Genomic DNA, 17,954 nt, shown 5'->3' on the forward strand with positions numbered 1-17,954 from the left:
TCCCTCCTTCCCAGCCCCCGACAACCACTAATCTGCTCTCTGTGTCTATGGATTTGCCTGTTCTGGACATTTCAAATAAATAGAATCATGCAGTATGTGGTCTCTTGTGTCTGGTTTCTTCCACTTGGCATCATGTTTTCAAGGTTCATCCATGCTGTAAAATATATATCAGTACTTCATTCCTTTTTATGACTAAATAATACTCCATGGTATGGATAGACCATATTTTGTTGATCTATTCATCTGTTGATGAACAGTTGGGTTCTTTCGACTTTTGGCTACTGTGAAAAATGTGCTGTGAATACTTGTGAGCAAGAATGTGTCTGGACACCTGTTTTCAGTTTTGGGGGTATACATCTAGGAGTGGCACTATTGGGTCAGATGGTAATTCTATGTTTAACTTATTGAGAAATCGCCAACACTTTTGCACAGCAGCTCTACCATCTTATGTTCCCATCAGCAATGTAGGAGGGTTTTAATTTTTCCACAGCCTCAACAACACTTGCTATTTCCCTCCCTTTAAAAAAAAAAAATCTGGCCATCCTAATCCTCTTACACTGTTGGTGGGAATGCAAACTGGTGCAGCCACTCTGGAAAACAGTATGGAGGTTCCTCAAAAAGTTTAAAGTAGAGCTACCGTGTGACCCAGCAATTGCACTACTAGGTTTTTACCCGAAAGATGCAAATCTTGTGATCCGAAGGGGCACCTGCACCCGAATATTCATAGCAGCCACGTCCACAAGAGCCAATCTGTGGAAAGAGTCCAGATGTCCATCAACAGATGAATGGATAAAGATAATGTGGTGTATATGTATGCATATATATCACTCACATGCATATATATATATGAAATGCAATACGACTCAGTCATCAAAAAGTGAAATCTTGCTGTTTGCAATGATGTGAATGGAACTAGAGGGTATTATGCTAAGCAAAATAAGTCAGTCAGAGAAAGACAATTCTAATATGATCTCACTCACGTGTGGAATTTAAGAAAAAACAGAGGATCTTAGGGAAAGGAAGGGAAAAATAAAACAGGATGAAATCAGAAAGGGAGACAAATGTACGAGACTCAATCATAGGAAACAAACTGAGGGTTGCTGGAGGAGAGGCGCATGGGGGGATGGGGTGATTGGGTGATGGACTTTAAGGAGGTCATGTGATGTAATGAGCACTGGGTGTTGTATAAGACTACTGAATCACTGACCTCTACTTCTGAAACTAATAATACATTATATGTTAATTAATTGAATTTAAATTAAAAAAAAGAAATCTGGCCATCCTAGTGGGTTTGAAGTGGTGTCTCATTGTGGGTTTGATTTGCATTCCTCTGATGACTAATGACATTGAGCATCTCTTCATGTGCTTTTTGGCCATTTGTGTATCTTCTTTGGAGAAATGGCTACTCAAGTCCTTTACTCATGCTTTAATTGGGTTGTTTGTCTTCTTGTGGTTTCTCCTATAAATTTTGGGTCATCTTCTAACCAATGGGGTTAGAAAAAAGAATCAAAAGACATGAAAGTGTGTGTGTGTGTGTGTGTGTGTGTGTGTGTTTCCAAACTCCCTGTATAACCTGGAGGTGCAGGAAATATAAAGCAAATTCCTTTATGTTGTCTAGAACTTATTTGTCTTCCTTCTGATCATTACTGCTCTGATCTGCTTTATTACCTAGATCCTAAGTTTTAAAAGCCCTCTTAATTATGTTCAGTCCTTCTAAAAAAAAAAAAGAAAGAAAGAAAAACAAAATAAACCCAAATTCTAAGTCTCCAAGATTTTTCTTCCATGGCCTCTGAGAATATGGGGTGGTGGTGATTTTGTAACCTCAAGGCAAAAGGGGACATCTCAGCATTCTTGGTGTGGTGACTTTTGCCTTCTCTGGACTTCTGGGCCATATCCCTTGTCTGCTGGCTGAGCCTCACACACTGGAAATGGTGGCCAAAGGCCGTGGCCATGTGGTCAGTCTCCTTGGCTCCATCAGAGCCCACCTGCTCCTGGTGACTTGGCTTTCCCTTTGAGGTCTGGCTGTGACTTCTCCTGGGCCTTCCTCTCAGAGATCCCACCTTATCCCAGCCAGCCTTTGGCTCCTCCTGAGTCTCATATTCACCACAGACAGGTAAACCAAGGACAGCTCAGGAATGCTATAGCCTCAGGCCTTCCTGCCACACTACCCTGCACCACCTTATCTGTGTGGATGATCTACCTTCCCCCCACCTCCCCTGCTAGGAAGCTGCAGAATCCTCCCTGAGACCTGAAGAGGGAACAAGTGGAATGACAGCATCCTTGCGGCTCACAGGAGAAAGAATTCAGGATGTAGTAACCAAATAGGTCCTTGAAGGACAGGGAACTGTCTTAGGGTGGGAACTCTTCCTTCTGAGTCTTTTTCACTCCTCAGAGCACCTGACAGTGTTAGACAAAGAGGAGGTGCTCAAGCCACCAGCTTGAGTTGACCATGACAAATGAAAACGTTGGGAGGTTGAAGGCAACAGCTCAGTGGCTATTTATTTTTGAGTTAGAGGAAACATTCACCTCTAACCACCCAAGTCCATCTCTATCATTGATCATGAACTCCCCTAACTTACTGCCCATGAAGTGACAAAGGTACAGGGTCAATATTTATATTGCTTCTCTGCCCATCTTGTAAGTCAGAGAAAGGAATATTCTCCTCCTCTAGGAAGCTAATTCTCCTACCTGTGCTCATAATTTCCCAATCCTCCATCCTCTTTGAGATCTAGACCCGAATCCCAGAAGCTCAAAGAGAGGATGCCCTTCTCAGATCTGTAGAACAGTGGTTGACCAGTTGGTTTACTCCTGACACCTAAAAGCAGAAACTGCTGAATCTTCCATTACTTGCTTTTTTCACCACTGCTTGATAAATGTGCTTATCCTGATCTGCCTGCCAGTGGACTACAGAATCAAGAACATTTAAGGGTCTGTGATGAGAGGGAGAAAGATCAAGCTTTCAGCCAAAGAGGCCCCTGTTGGAGCAGGATGGACAGAAGAGGCTTGAACAAAGGAGTAATGAGAATGCTCAAGAGGACACAGAGCTTAAGAAAAGGACTTCTAGGAACTAAAAGAACATTATTTTTTATTTTAGAAACTTGGGAAATAAACTGAAAGGAAGACAATCACTGCTTATCAGTGAATTAAAGGTCTAGGAGATCAAGCAGAAGAAAGACTTATAATATGAAAACACAAACATTTGGAAATCAGGAGGAAACAGTAAGAGATTTAGAGGACAAAAAAGGAGATATGATGTTCAAATAATAAAAGTTCCAGAGGGAGAGAGAGAGAGAGAGAGAGAGAGAGAGAGAGAACGAAGAACAGATGGAGGAGAAGTCATATTTAAACAAATAACAGAATAAAATTTCCATGGTCTGATATGAGACTTAAGACTGTAGGTTGAAAGGCCCAAGTCCCAGACAGGGTTATTTTTTTAAAGACACACACCTAGATATATCTTGGGGAAATCTTGGAATTCCAAGGAGAAAAAAAAAATCCTTACCAAGATGAAAGAGGATGAAGAGATATGAAGGGAGATACAACTTTTTCTTCCTATATCTTTGCATTGTTTCACTTGTAAAAATGAGTACTCATTTTAAAATTGACAAAGAAAAATATTTTAATGGGTTTCTAATGATTCTCATTTATCTATGGGTCCTCTTGACCAATGTTTAAAGACATGCACAACTCTGGACCCAATGCCTAATTGTCCTATTTTTCTGGTTCAGCCTCTCACATCTAGGTCCTAGCCAGCCTGAGATCCCTCAGACCAACAAGCACTTCTCACACTTTTACTTTGAGCCTGGGACAGTGTTTGACATTGATACGCAGAGGTGAAGAAGCATGGTTCCTACACTCAAGGAGTGTAAGCTGAGAGTGAGCTGAATTTGCTCACTGGGGAAGGCCTCTGGGCCTTTGCTCCTGGCAGCTTATCAGGGTAAGTGGTGACACCTAAAAGATCATGCCCATTGTTTCCATCAGCCTGCCTAGGAGCCCCCTCAAAGGAAGGTGGCCGGACCTTATAACACTATGGTCTCCATGACAACCTCAGGATGGCATTAGCTGTGACCTAGCCGAGGTTCTTCTGAGACAAGATGGGTGACTTGGCCTTCCCCCACCCATCCCAGCTTCTTTCCTTTTTCCCTCCGTCCACCTTCCACATCATCCCAGTCATAATGTATGCTGAGATTCCTTTATTTCAGGAATACATTCTATATTTGAAAGTTGGCTCACCCTCTGGGTTTGCTTTCCAAAGGCAATGGAAAACAGTCCCCAAAGGCAGGCCACTGAAGCAGTGTCACCCAGGGGGGACAAGGAACTGGTCGAGGTTAAGAACCAGAGAATTAAAAGAGGAGACTCTGAATAGGAGGGTTCCTCCCTTCTTCTCTGATCCGAGGAGCAAGATGGGGTTATAGGAAGCTTAAGGGAAGCTAGCAGGAGAAGCAGCAGGGAGGACTGTGGAGGTGGCCTCTATAGGAAGAATCGTGGAAGGCCACCACCCAGGAGACTGTCCTGCCGAGCCAGGATCTGCCAGGGGCAGCTCAAGAGGGTGGTAAATGATCCTCAGTGAGACAGGAACATTGTCACATTGGACAAAATAGGGTTTCCAAAGACCACGTGTGGCTGCAGAGCTAATGCATTTGCATATCTGGGGGTACCTGGGTAGGTAAAGGGTTCAGCTTCCCAGGTGTTCAGTGACTCCAAATAACACCAGATATATCTTTAGCATGGGGTAATAAACTCACACTCCCTTCTTGTTTGCCATCACCTCTTCCCTCCTTGCCAGTCCAAAGCCCATCTCTCTGATTTCCTCTCTACCTCTCCAGTCAGAAGCTGACCAAGACCTGGAGCTTGGGACTCTTCCCCACCCCAAAGCTTCTTCTCAATGTTAGAGGCCAAGAAACAGGACCATGGTCATCCCTCCTTCTTTCTTCCTGAGATATGCAGCTGAGCTGGAGCAAAGACCCCAGAGGCCCAAATGAGGAAATGTCAAGGCATCCCAGGGCAGCTCAAGGCCACGTTGCCAACATGGCCAAGGTCTGAGCCAAAGGACATAAAGAAACAGGCTTTCCATGGAGAGTATCTTCAAGGATTTGCACTCCTGCCCAGTTGACAAAAGCCCCAAAGTGTTGGCCCAGGGAGGGAGTGCCAGCTTTATGTTTAGTCTGGCACTGATCTAACAGGCCTGCAAGGATCAGCAAGCAGCGAGTGTGGGTTTCAAGGCCCCTGAGTACCCATGTTTATCTTCAGGCTCAGATCCAAGAGCTCAGAAATGTGTCCATTTCAAAATAACAATTACAATAGTCTTTCTTCAGGAAGATGCAGACTTTGGAATCCATGTCAAAGTACAGTGGGACAAAACAGCCTAAGAGAATGTGATTTGGGTACGTGAAGAATGGAGTTTAATATAAGAATTCGCAGAATTCATGTGGGCTTCTCACTCACCTCAGCAAGAAAGGGATATGAAAACATTATAATTGGAAGAGATAATTAGGGAAAAGGCTGGAGCATAATGTTTTGCAAAATTGGATGTTTCAGCTGGTTCTGGTCATTGGACAATAGAAGGACCAGCATTTGGATATTCAATTACCTCCTAAAGCTGAGGACCAGTTGAACATATTTGGTTCCGGAAATGTCCCAATGAAGCAAGAGAAAAATGGAACAAAAGGCTTTGGCAGGGGCCAAGCCATTCTCACAGCTGCAGAAATGGAAGACAAATCCCAGAACACCCTCCACCCCATCCCAAACCCAGCCCCCACATGGCCTCAGGAGAGCACATGAAGCAGAGCTTCACCATGGCTTGGCTCACAATCGCATGCGCCCCCCAGGAAGACTTCCTCCGTTGGCCCACCCTAACCCTAAGACACACCATCTTTGTCTCACTAAGAATGAGAAATACTGAAATAACCTTTCTGACTGTTGGCACCAGGCACCCAGGCACCCACCAATTGGCTTCCCTGCCTCCTTATAGAAAAACGCCAACTTCCCAACCACACACTGACATTCCTGGCAGAGAGAGCCTTATTATTCTACCTGAAGCACCGAGAAACAAAGCCAGTCAAGAAATTTGCCTATTGGGATTGCAAAGCTTTGAATGCCATCAGTCATGTGGAAAATGTTGAGCCGAGCCCGGCGGAGTCCTCCAAGGCCTTCATGCAAACAACAAAAGGCTGCTGAGAGCGTTCAAGCCCGCGTGGAGGAGGAATCGCGAATCACAAAACCAGGCCCTGGCCTCCTCCGATGGCCCTAATGAGGACCAGGTGACCACGGATGAATGCGACCACACTGCGTTCGCGTTTGTCAAATCTGAGATTACTGCGGAGCCTGGAATGAATGAGTCTACAAACAAGAAAATCTATCTGTTCAGGAGCTGGAAAGAATAGGATGTGGAAAAGGCGGGGGGTGTCATCAATTACTTGTGGTTCTCAGAGAGCCAAGAATTATGCTTGGAAGTACAACTTCTGAGCATCTGGAGAAGTCTTTGGTCAGCATCCTAAGTCTTCTGGATAATATCAAAATCATCCAGACCATCCAAGCGAGGCCAGATGGAGGCAATATTGTGTAGTGTGCAAACTTGTCTTGGGCCCCTCTCTGCCCTCCCCCTGCTTCTTGCCCATCTTCCTGGGGGGCGGGGGGGCACACCCCCTCCACCACCAACAAGAACGGCTCAGAGTCTCAGCTTCTCGCCTGCCAAAATCTGCTCCTAAGAAGGGATGAGATCCAACTACCCTTGCACTAATCACAGAGTAAGTATTAAATGATTTACACTGTAGTGGGAATTGGTGCCTTCACATCAAGGATCACAATTCTAATTGTTGAAACTGAGGCATTAGCTGAGAGGAGAGGACACAGGGGTCACAGTGACAAAGCCAACGAGGCTTTGGAGGAGGGAGAGTGACACTCACCCAGCTCTGCTCTTCACTTCTTGTGGGGCCTTGGACACCGGCCTCTCTCTCTCTTGGTCTCAGTCTCCTTCCTTCCAGAAGGAAGGACGTGACTGTGGTTGCTTCAGCAGCACACACACTAAAATGGGAAGTATACAGAGAAGACTAGCATGGCCCCTGCACCAGGAGGGACATGATTTAGGGGATTGAGCGTTCCTTCCATCTTGACCAGTTCATGGGCAGCCGGCCAGCGGGAGCTTCTTGTGAGCCCCCCAAGAAGTAGTGAAGCATGTTTGTGGATATGGGGAGACCCAACAGGAGGTGCTGCAGCACCCCTGTGGAACAGCCTGACACCACCTCCGGGAAGGTGGGCCAAGGGGTCTGCTGGGCCCTGGAGGACAGAGCACAAGGGATGACTCTCACGGTGCCCATGGGACATTTGGGGTCCCACTGATGGTTTGATAGTGCTTGGGCTGGGGCCGCTCCTGTGTCCCTAGAGGAGGCCTCTGGCCCAGGTGTATCTCGATTTTACCCCCCTGCAGGGGTTCCACACATACTGCAGCTTAGATCAGTGGCTCAGCTCTGCCAGGATAAAAGATAGCCCCCAGAATTGTGGAAGGTCATGGTCCTGCCTTTTACCCCAAATCATTCCCAAGCAACATTGTACATGTCGGGAGTTCTACTGTCCCCACAGACTGTGTCACCTGTATCATGTCTGCTTCTCTTCCCTCATAGGCAGAGCCCATCTCCCTCCTCTTCCTCTCTCTCTGCGCATCGCCCAGGAAGGGCACCCCAATGTGCTCCATAAACCCTACCGACCTGATCAGACTAGAAGTTAGGACCATGAACGACCATTCCTTGTTATTCACAAATGTTGTGGGGTTTTTATTTTTGTCTCTTTTTTAACGAGAGGTATTTGGGTGGCTGGGAAAGAGGTTTTTAAATAACTTTTTACGGCTAACGAAGAATTTTTAAATATCCTTTACAACAAAAGGCCTCTTTGAAGCTGGGTCTGCCAAGCTTGGACACAATGGACACCCTGTTGACTTGCTACAAATTGTTTACTTTGCTGCAAACTGAATGCAGAGAGAGGGTTTCTTGTGTCCGGGGTTGCATACATGTCAGCCTCGAAAAGAATTCAAGTAACTCTAGCCCCATTCCACATGCTCTACCCCAACTATGCGCTATGGAATGATGTTGTGTTTGGAGCAGATTCCATCCATCTGATTTGGCCCTGGAGTGGGGTGCAGGGTGGCTGGGTCTCTTATTTCAACTCTGTATTTTAGACCCTAGGGTGAAGAAAATGAATTCAGCATTTTTGACCTGTATAAAAGACTCAAGACTTCACTTGAGATGGAAGAGAGGGTGTGTAGGAAAGAGGGAGGGTGAGACCCTGTCTCTCCTTGCTCTCCTCGCTCTCCTTGCAGCTTATTTTGGGGAGATACTCCTCATTCTCCGACCTCCCCACATGCTCCCCTGCCCTCTGCCCAGGGTCTGACATTAAAGAGAATACATCTTCCCTGCTTTCAGGGTGGGAGGGTCCAACAGACTCTGCCGCCATGCCAATGGCATCATTTTCCAAAGTTCACCCTACTTGCCGTCTGCTTTGGGCAACACTGTGTACCCCCAAAATTCATGCACTGAAACCCTAACCCCCAGTATCTCCAAACGTCTTTGGCGGTGGGGTTTTTAAAGAAGCAATGAAGTTAAAATGCCGCCCTTAGGGTGGGCTCTAACCTAGCTGACTGGAGCCCTCATAAGAGGAATTTTGGACACACACAGAGACACCAGGGGTGCACGTGCGTGAAACAAAGACCACACCAGGACACAATGAGAAGATGGCCATCTACCAGCCGAGGAGATTGGTCTCGGAAGAAACCAACCCTGCAGACACCTTGATGTTGGATGTCTAGCCTCCAGAACTGTGTGAAATAAATTTCTGACGTTTAAGCCAGCCAATCTGTCGTATTTTGTACGGGGCCCTAGCAGTTTAATATACTGTCAAAAGGACAGGGACCCTGGAGCTGTCTCCTCTTTGTTCCTCATCTATAAATAAGAATATCTGCCTTGCAGGACTCGTGAGAATTAAGCTCGCAGATGACAGGGTACCTGGGGCAGGGTCTGACACGGGCATCACTAAATAATTGTGAATGCTAACATTAGTACTTTGAGAGACCAATCAGTGTTTATACGCTACTTACGGACTCTACCCAGCGTCACTCCTAGAATCTCTGCTGATTTCATGATTTACTACGAAAGAGTTTGGTGTTGTTGGCAACCTTGGAGATCTCAGCCTCTGGGCCACCACGTTGCCCATTTCCAGGGGGCCCAATCACGGGGCTTGTCATCTCTAAACCAATCCCTTCTTCATGACTTTATGTCCTCATCAACTTCACAGAGAGTCAGTATTTCATAGCCTCCATTGACAAGACAAAAGTTTGTTGAAGGTCTATATAAGTTATAGCCACAAAGCTATTCGTCTTCATGTCAAACTCTAAGAAATTAGGTGTGATTTTGCCCTGATATAATGTTTTCCTTCCCCCAGAGAAATGCTTTTTTTTTTTTTTTTTTTTTTTAAGTATTGGTTGATTTTGTCTTCTCTCATACCTGTGCTTTGTGACATGCTGGAGAGGCAAGGTTCACATACTGAGCCCTCTGTTATGCAGTAGGGCTTCCGGGGACACTGTGACCACACGTAATGATGGGTTACATCCTTCACCAACAGTCTTGGCCATTGATCTACATTTAGCTTGCTCGTCTTCGAAAACACTGGACTTTGACCACCTCTGAATTTAAACCTCCAGTCTGATAAATTAGAATCCCCCCCGGCCCCAGAGTTCTCGAACGCTGGCTTAGATCCTGGCCGCATACCACTTCTCTTCCTTAATATCTCTAAATGAAAAGACCCTCTTAGCCTTCAGGGTCTGATGGCCACAGAGTTTCTGCCCAGTTGGATAAATCTTTCTATAAACACTCCAGCCCTGCAAAGTTAGCTCACCACAGTAGCTAGTTCATAGTTCGCCTCTCTGTCTGAGGGAGACAGACACAACAAAAAATTGGTAAATGGTACCAGCAGAGATAAATGTACGGTATTATGTTTAATTAATGTTTTTCAACTGTTACACGACGCTCTCACTCCTGACTGATAACTTCACTCTCAGGAGTGTAGAGAAGGCTGTGGCCCTGAAAAGAGTTGTCTTCATTTATACCAGCTATAGCTTTCCATCTTCAAGAACTACTTTTCTCCATATCTGATGTCTCTTCCCTGCACTTGGCCTCAGGAAAGCAGCGTGCACGGCTCTCCCCAGGGCCAGCTCTCCACCTAAACCCTGGTCTACTGTCTGTCCTCCCCTCGGAGGACCTTCCTGTCACCCCTTCCTCAGCCTCTCCCTTCCCACACACAGGCTTCTTTCTGACATTACAAAACCATCTTCTCCTGAGCCCACTGTCTTCACTAGTGGACCATGTCTCACAGCCAACATCCTTTCTTAAAAACTTAATTTTTCCATTTTTATTGAGATACAAGTGACATACAACCTTGTAGAAGTTTGAAGCGTACGGCATGCTTAACTGATGCATTTATATATTGCCACGTGATTACTTCCAGAGCATTAGCTAGCCCCTCTCTCCTGTCATATAATTACCATTTCTCTTTGTGGTGAGAAGAGTTAAGATCGAATCTCGCAGCAACTTTGAACTTTATTATACAGTGTTACTGACTATAGTCTCTCCGGTGTGCATTAGATCTCTGGGACTATTTTATCTGCTACTTGCAAGTTTGTACCTTTAAATACATTTCCCACTTCGGCTCGGCTCACCGCCCACCCCCCACTGCCAGCCCCTGGTAACCACCATTCTACTCTTTGTTTTTATAAGTTCTGCTGTTTTTAGATTCCGTATCTAAGTGAAATCCTACAGTTTATGTCTTTCTCTGTCTAATTTCACTTAGCATAATGCCCTCAAGATCCACTCATATCTCAAATGGCAAGATACCCTCCCTTATCATGGCTGGATAACATTCCCACCCACCACCGCCCCTTCCCATACCATCAGAGACCTCAGGACCCACTCTACACCACCCTAGTGCACTGATGAGTGCCCCGGAATTCTCAACTCTGGCCAGGCCATTGCTTATTATTCTGTCCTCACAGCGAACCTACAGGTTAGGTACTGTGCCTGCCCTCATTCCCATTTCACAGGTGACAAAACTGAGTCCCACAAAGGGTAAGCTATCCTTTCCCAGGAGTCACTGTCTTAAAAAGTAGCAGAGCTAGAACTCAGTCACATGGAGTCTGGCCCCACTAGCATGTTCTTCTTCATGTCTATATCTGTTCCCCTCTTACTGTCGGTGTCGGCTCAACTACATGGCCCTTGGGCAGAGAAGACTCCCCAACCCAAAGCAACCCTGGACCAGAGGGGCTATCCTCCTCCAGGGAACTCTGAACAGTCTGGAGAAAACCTTGACATTGCTGGCTAAGGCCCCTGACCCTTATCCCCCCTCCTGGTTTACTCCATCTCTACTTCCTCCACCTCTTCCAAATCAACTCTGCTGCACCCATTTTTCCTTCTGAGTTGAGAGGAACCCCATCTTGTCCCAAGGAATGCAGGAAAGAGGGGAAGCTATGCCCTAGACTTTGAGTGGACTGCCTGGTTTCAGTCCTGGCCCCTCCACTTACTCACTGTGTGGCTTGGGATAAGTTACTGAACCTCTCTGTTCCTGGGACTTCACATTTGTAAAATGGAGATGATAATAGCACCTCTCTCTCGAGGAGATTATAAAGATGAAATGAAGCAGCACGGTATGAACCCTGAGTAAGCACACTAGTGGATCTAGAAATGTCCCTTCTTTTAGAGGTAATATTTTAGTGCGAGGCTCTTACAGGTGGAAAACACTCAAAGAGCTAAAGAAACACATATCTAACTGTAGAATTCCAGGCACCCTGGAAGGCCATGGGTCTTTCCTTGCAAGCTCCAAATCATTTCACCCACATGCCCCAACTATGCTCACAGCTCAAGTAATAGCCACCAAGCTGGTTTGCACTAAGTGGCCAATCGCTTCTAGCCAACACTGGCTCAAAGTTTTCATTAGTTTGATGTGTGCAGGTTGCTTAAAAGGGCTCCGTGGAAGACTTACTTCTGCAGGCACGACCATTACCCCAGAAAGGCAACGAGAGCAGGGCAGGGCCCAGCCCCAGGGTAGCTTGCTTGGCCTTGCGTGAATTCTGTCCACAGAGTGCGGAGCAGGGCGGAGGGGCCTGTGCAGATCTCTTCTCCCTCCATTTTTTCTGCTGTGCACAGTTGGACCTGTTACTGGTCCTGATCACGATGCCTTGTTTATTGATTCCACAGGCTCAGGACCAGAGCATGATGAATATCACTTTTCCACTGGGGCTGAAGTCACAGGGCCAAAAGACAGAGGCCGTCATCCAGAAAACAAAATTGTTTTTGTCTGAATGTGCCATTGGAGATACTCTGAAAAACAGGCTTTTCAGGTGATCATGGAATTTAAGCAAAGCCAGGCTCTGGCTTGAATTATCCGCATAATTGCCCTAGTTCTCTAGCGTGTCTGTGTGGATGCGACCTCACAAATCTCCAGCTCATCTAAAGGAGGTTTGAAGTCAGGCAACAATAGTGATGATGCCAATTTAATAAAGGAAGAACGAGGCAATGCTGAGCATCAAGCTTAGCAACAGCCTGGTGTTGAAGGACTTCCTCTGGCAGAGGTTTGATGAATGTTTTTATTGCTAGTTGTCCACAATAATCCTGGAAGGTGTCATTCCCGCCTTGAGGATCATCTCAGTCCTGATGATCCTCGGTCCTGAATGAGCTTGTCATCTGGGATGTCTTTCTTTGCTGGGAGGGCCCCCAGTTCCTCTGCTGCTGGGGGTGTCCATGCAGGCAGGTTCCTGAGGTCAACCATCCACCCTCTATTGACCAAACTGGCCGCCATCCTGCAATGTCAGTGTCCTTCTTCTGACATGTCTTTCCTGTCACTGTCTTTGGCAAGCTGGGCAGAGTTACCTGCCCCTGGGGCATCCAGAGTATACAAGCACGTCACCAACCCCCGCCAAGACCACAGCCAGGACCCCAGTAGGAAACAAGGGACCTGGCAAGAGGGGATCATTCGAGGAGGAGATAAATTACAAAGGTGTGCCCTGGCTGTAGGGTGGTGGAGGACTGCCGTGTTGGTGTTATCTTGGCTCCTCCATCCACCAGACTGGCCGAAGGAAGAAGCAGTCCCTAGAACATGGAACAGGAGGGTCCTGTGGAACAGGCCACCTTGAGAGGAGCTATGAGGGACACAGCTTGCCAAAACCGCTTCACAGTGAGAGGCCAGAGAAGTCAGACCAGGTGCCGCCCCACTGCTGGTTTCTAATCTTAGGCTGAGCACTTTGCTAGCTGAAGCCAACGAGAAGATAGTCTCTTCCATCCCATCTATGAGTCCATATAGGTTAGGCCCTCAGGGCAGGAAGCAGGGATGGAGGAGGGTGTAGGGTGGGTGTAGCAAGGTTCAGAGGGAGATTTTGCAAACACAAAAATAAAAATTCCATCATAAAAAGGATCCAGCAGGGTACCTGGGTGGCTCAGAGGTTGAGGGTCTGCCTTCGGCTCAGGTCGTGATCCCAGGACCCTGGGATCGAGTCTTTCATTGGGCTCCCGGAAGGGAGCCTGCTTCTCCCTCTGTCTATGTCTTTGCCTCTTTCTGTGTGTCTCTCATGAATAAACAAAACAAAACAAAAAAGGAACCCAGTTAGAAACTTTGGACTTAAATGTTCTTGGTTTTTGTAACCATACCCTATATCCCCACAAGAATCAGTTGGTATAGAACCTAGAACATGCTGGCTTGACTAGGCTGAGATGATACCTTGACTTTGGTTCTGATAAGTTATCATCTTAGGAAGGCAGAGAAATCACTATCTTGTAGAATCACTGAAATCTCAGGAATGGATCAAAATAAGAATAAGTGGAAAATAATAAAGAAACAAATAGGTCCATGCTACTAGAACTTTTATCCTTGTTTTAAGTGTAATTGTAACAAAGTGTCATTAGCATTGTGATAATATACACATTTTTTTTGAAGTGTGCAAAAGAAACCAGTAGAGTGGAATTGTGATTTTAATTGGATGATTAGGCAAATTTGATTAACGGAGTTTGTAATCAATGTTTAAATATCAGAGACTGTTTTCATTTGGAAATTCCTAAGTTTTACGTTATTGGTTGGGTAAGTGGTGTTTGGATTTTTAGAAGAAAAATATTTAATAGGCTTATGAGATTAATAAGTTTTGCATTAGATTAAGCACAAGTAATATTGTTTCTCTTTATGCTTAAAGCCATTGGGCGTTCACAAGGCCATTCCCATGTGACCTTGTCACGTAAGGTCCAACCTAAGTCCCTTCGTGTCTGTGATACGTTCATTGATTCTTCCAGGGATTTCTCATCTCCTAATTCTTTAGCTGCTAGACCTTCTTTTTGGTACCTAATGTATAACTTAGTTCTTGCCCTGTTATAATTTGGGGTGTGCATGACTTGACTCCCCAACTAGACTGTAACCTCTGGGAGACAAGCACTTCTCCAGATGCAATCTTCCTTTCTTTTTCTTTTTCCATTTCTAGAATCCCAGTGCCAGACACAAATTAGGTACTCACTACATGTGCGTTATTTGGTTGGTTGTTTTTAGACATGTGTGGAATGATGCCATTATGCTACAGATACTCCAACACACAAAATCAAAGTTTTTGTCAAGGAAGGCGTTAATATGAGGACCCAGGTATGGCCGGCTTGAGTATTTAGTAATGAGAATGTTGTATTGGTACTTCCATAAAAATACTTTCTCAATTCCAGGGTGACCTCTGTATCCTTTCTCTACTTCACCATCACCATCATGCACAAACACACACTCAGCACCATGGACTTTTTTAGGCTCTGGGGTTCTCTAACGGTGTACGGCACAACTTTTTCTTTTGATGAGGCTCAGAACTTGTTAACAGAATTTATCTATTAAGAAAATGTCTGACGAATATCTACTGTGTGTCCAGCACTGTGCTAGGTCCTGGGAATACAGCAGTGAAAGAGGCAGAGTCCTTGCCCCCTTAGAAAGTCATGATTTAGTCAATATCTCACAAAATCATACTAAGCAGCCCATGTTCAGTGAGATGTGAGTGACAATATGTGCTGTAGGACTCGAGAAGGAAGCCATCAGGGGAGTGGCAAAGTAGTCGGGAAAGTTCCATGAAAGAGGAGACAGGGTGGCAGGGTAGACCTTAGCAAATCAAGTAGGGGTGGAGGCGGGAGATGTCCTCTTACTCTGCGGGTATGAACAAGGTAATAAGTGAGATAGAAGTGGATTTCTGGTTTGGTCGTGCTGCCCGGGAAGCACCATCACATCTGGGGGACTGTTGAGAGTGGAAACCTGCAGAAGTGATACCAGCAGACAGGAGCTGATTGAGACCCATCTTGGAAAGGATGTCAGGGGGTCAAGTCCCCTCAAGGGTTGAGAGTAGATCCACGGGTAGCACAACGACAGCATGATGTGTTAGAAGTAGTGTTTTTAGTATCACTGCTCGCTAGTTACTTCTTCTATTCTCTAAATTGGAGCATCCCAAAGTCAGGATTTTAAAATCTGACCGAGCCAAGGTGGAGGTGGGGTGTGGAGTAGGATAGGAATGGCAGAAATGTCCAAGGGGTGTGGGGAATCCAGGAGTGAGGTGCTACTCTTCTTTAGGAAGAATTACTTCTGCATTCGTGAAAGGAGGCAAGCCAAGGGGCGGGGCTGCCTCCATGCCAAGCACGAGTACTGGAGAAGCAAAAGCTGGGTGGCATGTCACCAGGCAAATGGCCCAGTCACATGTTACAGTTCCCCTGCACCCGCACCAGTGCTAGCTGGACATTTTCCATGTGTCCCTGAGTAGCCCAGAAATGATAGAGGGAGCCAACTCTGACAAGAGCTCAGGGGGGCCCAGGAGGACACTGTGGTGACATACATTGCCGAGGACAGGGACCTGACAGGAACGACAGACGCCTCAGGCTGTGCCAGTGTGTATGTGCCCAAGGATGATAAGTGGTAACCGGATGCCAGACCCCTGCGCCTCCCCTCAGCATAAAATTCCCAGAGGAAGGGGAGAACAGGGCAGTGGGAGCATCTGAGATGACCCCAAGTTCGTTGACATTTCAGCTTCCATTATCCGGCAAAATAAGAGCTTGAAATAGCGTGTGAAAGTGGTTGTTTTGAAAATTAAAATAACGAACATCTCTGAGTTTGTGATCTGAGATCTGTGCCACATATTTACGATTAAAGGTTAAAGCAGACACACTGAAATAGATACAAGAAAGTAGGACAAAAACCAAAAGAGTGGTGATGTCACAGAAGTCAGGGGAGGGAAGAGATCCACCACCCAACCGTGGGTGGCAGTGTGGGGCACCTAGAGAGCTACTGCCAGAAGGGCCAGGGAGGAGCCACAATTTCCCCAAGTCTGCTGTGAGAAATGAGGCGGAGAGCTTTCAGGGCTCAGAGGCAGCACATACAGTGCTAGTCTGGACTTGACCAGCTGCCTCCGGGTGCAACAAGTCACGCATCTTGAACCTGAGATACTGTCGCATGCGCTCTTCTTCGAGGAGGCTTTTAGGAAGGCTGCTGCTCCTACACAGACCACCTAGCCCTTAGCTGAGCCTGATACACGGCTCGCTGTGTGCAGGTTTGATCAGACTCAGGATATATATTGAAGAGCAACCACGAAGAGGATCTGGCCCAGTGTTGAGGTCCTAGAGAGCTTCTGGTCATCATGACGTTTCACGACCAGTATGAGCAGCTGCCTAAATTTAATGCTTCAAAATGGCAGGGGGCAAGGGAAGTCAGGTAAGCTTGGGATAATTGTTAACTCATTGATCCCACACTGTGACCAGAATTGGTCATTGTGCTGCAGGCCGGTGACTACACTCAAGTCCACCATCAATAAGACACCAACCGATTACCTGTATAACTTTGGGCAAATCACTTACTTCTCTGGGTCTCACTTTCCTCCTCTGTAAAAGAGCCCTTCTGTGTTCTCAGAGATTTCCTCTGTTCTCCCCACCATTTTCAGTGTCTGGTCCTTGGCTATTGGCATATTATTGTTAAATGCCAAGTGCTACAACTGTCGATCAGCCAAACCCATAAGGACATGTTTTCCAGGTAGTGTGGATTTGGGGAAATGAGCACTCCTATACCTTGCAGGTGAGAATACAGTTCCAGAGGACAATTTGATGATACTATCAAAAGCCTTGAAAAAAATCGTACCTGTGACTCACTGATCCACTTCTAGACATTTAACTAATAAATAATCATGGACATGTGAAAATATATGCAAGCAAGGAAGGATGTTCATAGCTAGGAGAAAATTGGAAACAATGCCTGACAATAGGAGATGATTACCTAGATTATGATACATTCTCCCAATAGAATACGATGTATAAAATCATCCCTAAAATTATACAGGTAGGTGATATTTAGTAACACGAGGAAATGTGTCTAATATGATGCAGGACAGGGGGTTACCATAAGATCTGATCTTTGGAATGTGTTTTGTTCCATTTACAAGAATAAAAAATAATGAAAGGTGTATTCTCTCGGTGTGAAGGTAGAGGTGGTTTTAATTTTCTTTTCTTGTGCTTCTCTGTGTTTCCTGAGTTTTCTGCAATGAATGTGAACTATGTTTGTAATCAGGTTTTTAAATACATCTTTTATAAGGGGGCATTTTTCACCCAGTCCCTCTTCATGTCCTGATGCCAATTAATCTCTCAGAAATATGTCAGTAAATCCTCCATCGACAAAGCATCTTTGTCTCCATTGGCTCTGAATCTTTTGAAGTGTGGTTTTTCTGGATGTTGGGGGAAATTCAGGTGAGTTTTGGTTAGATGGTTGGGAGAGAAAAGTGAGAGGAGCTGGCGGTGGTCCCACTTGATTGAAGGAAAAAGTCTGAAAAGTTCAGTAATAGCTCCCTGTCTTCTCTCTACTGGTCATGCAATCAGCCCACTGCCAAGTTCAGCATAAGAACCTCTAGCTCTACAAACAGGGACTGGAATGCATGTCTGTCT

General features: G+C 45.9%; 1 protein-coding gene and 1 pseudogene across 3 annotated transcripts in view; one reads left to right on the top strand and one right to left on the bottom strand.

The window, feature by feature from the left end:
- The window catches only part of KCNE2 (potassium voltage-gated channel subfamily E regulatory subunit 2), a 166,169-nt gene that overhangs the window by 23,526 nt on the left and 124,689 nt on the right, over positions 1-17,954 (bottom strand). The gene's annotated exons all lie outside the window — the stretch shown is intronic.
- On the top strand, positions 7,004-7,103 carry LOC112909301 (U6 spliceosomal RNA; annotated as a pseudogene).

This window comes from Vulpes vulpes, chromosome 15, assembly GCF_048418805.1.
Source record: "Vulpes vulpes isolate BD-2025 chromosome 15, VulVul3, whole genome shotgun sequence".
NCBI classification, from domain to species: domain Eukaryota; kingdom Metazoa; phylum Chordata; class Mammalia; order Carnivora; family Canidae; genus Vulpes; species Vulpes vulpes.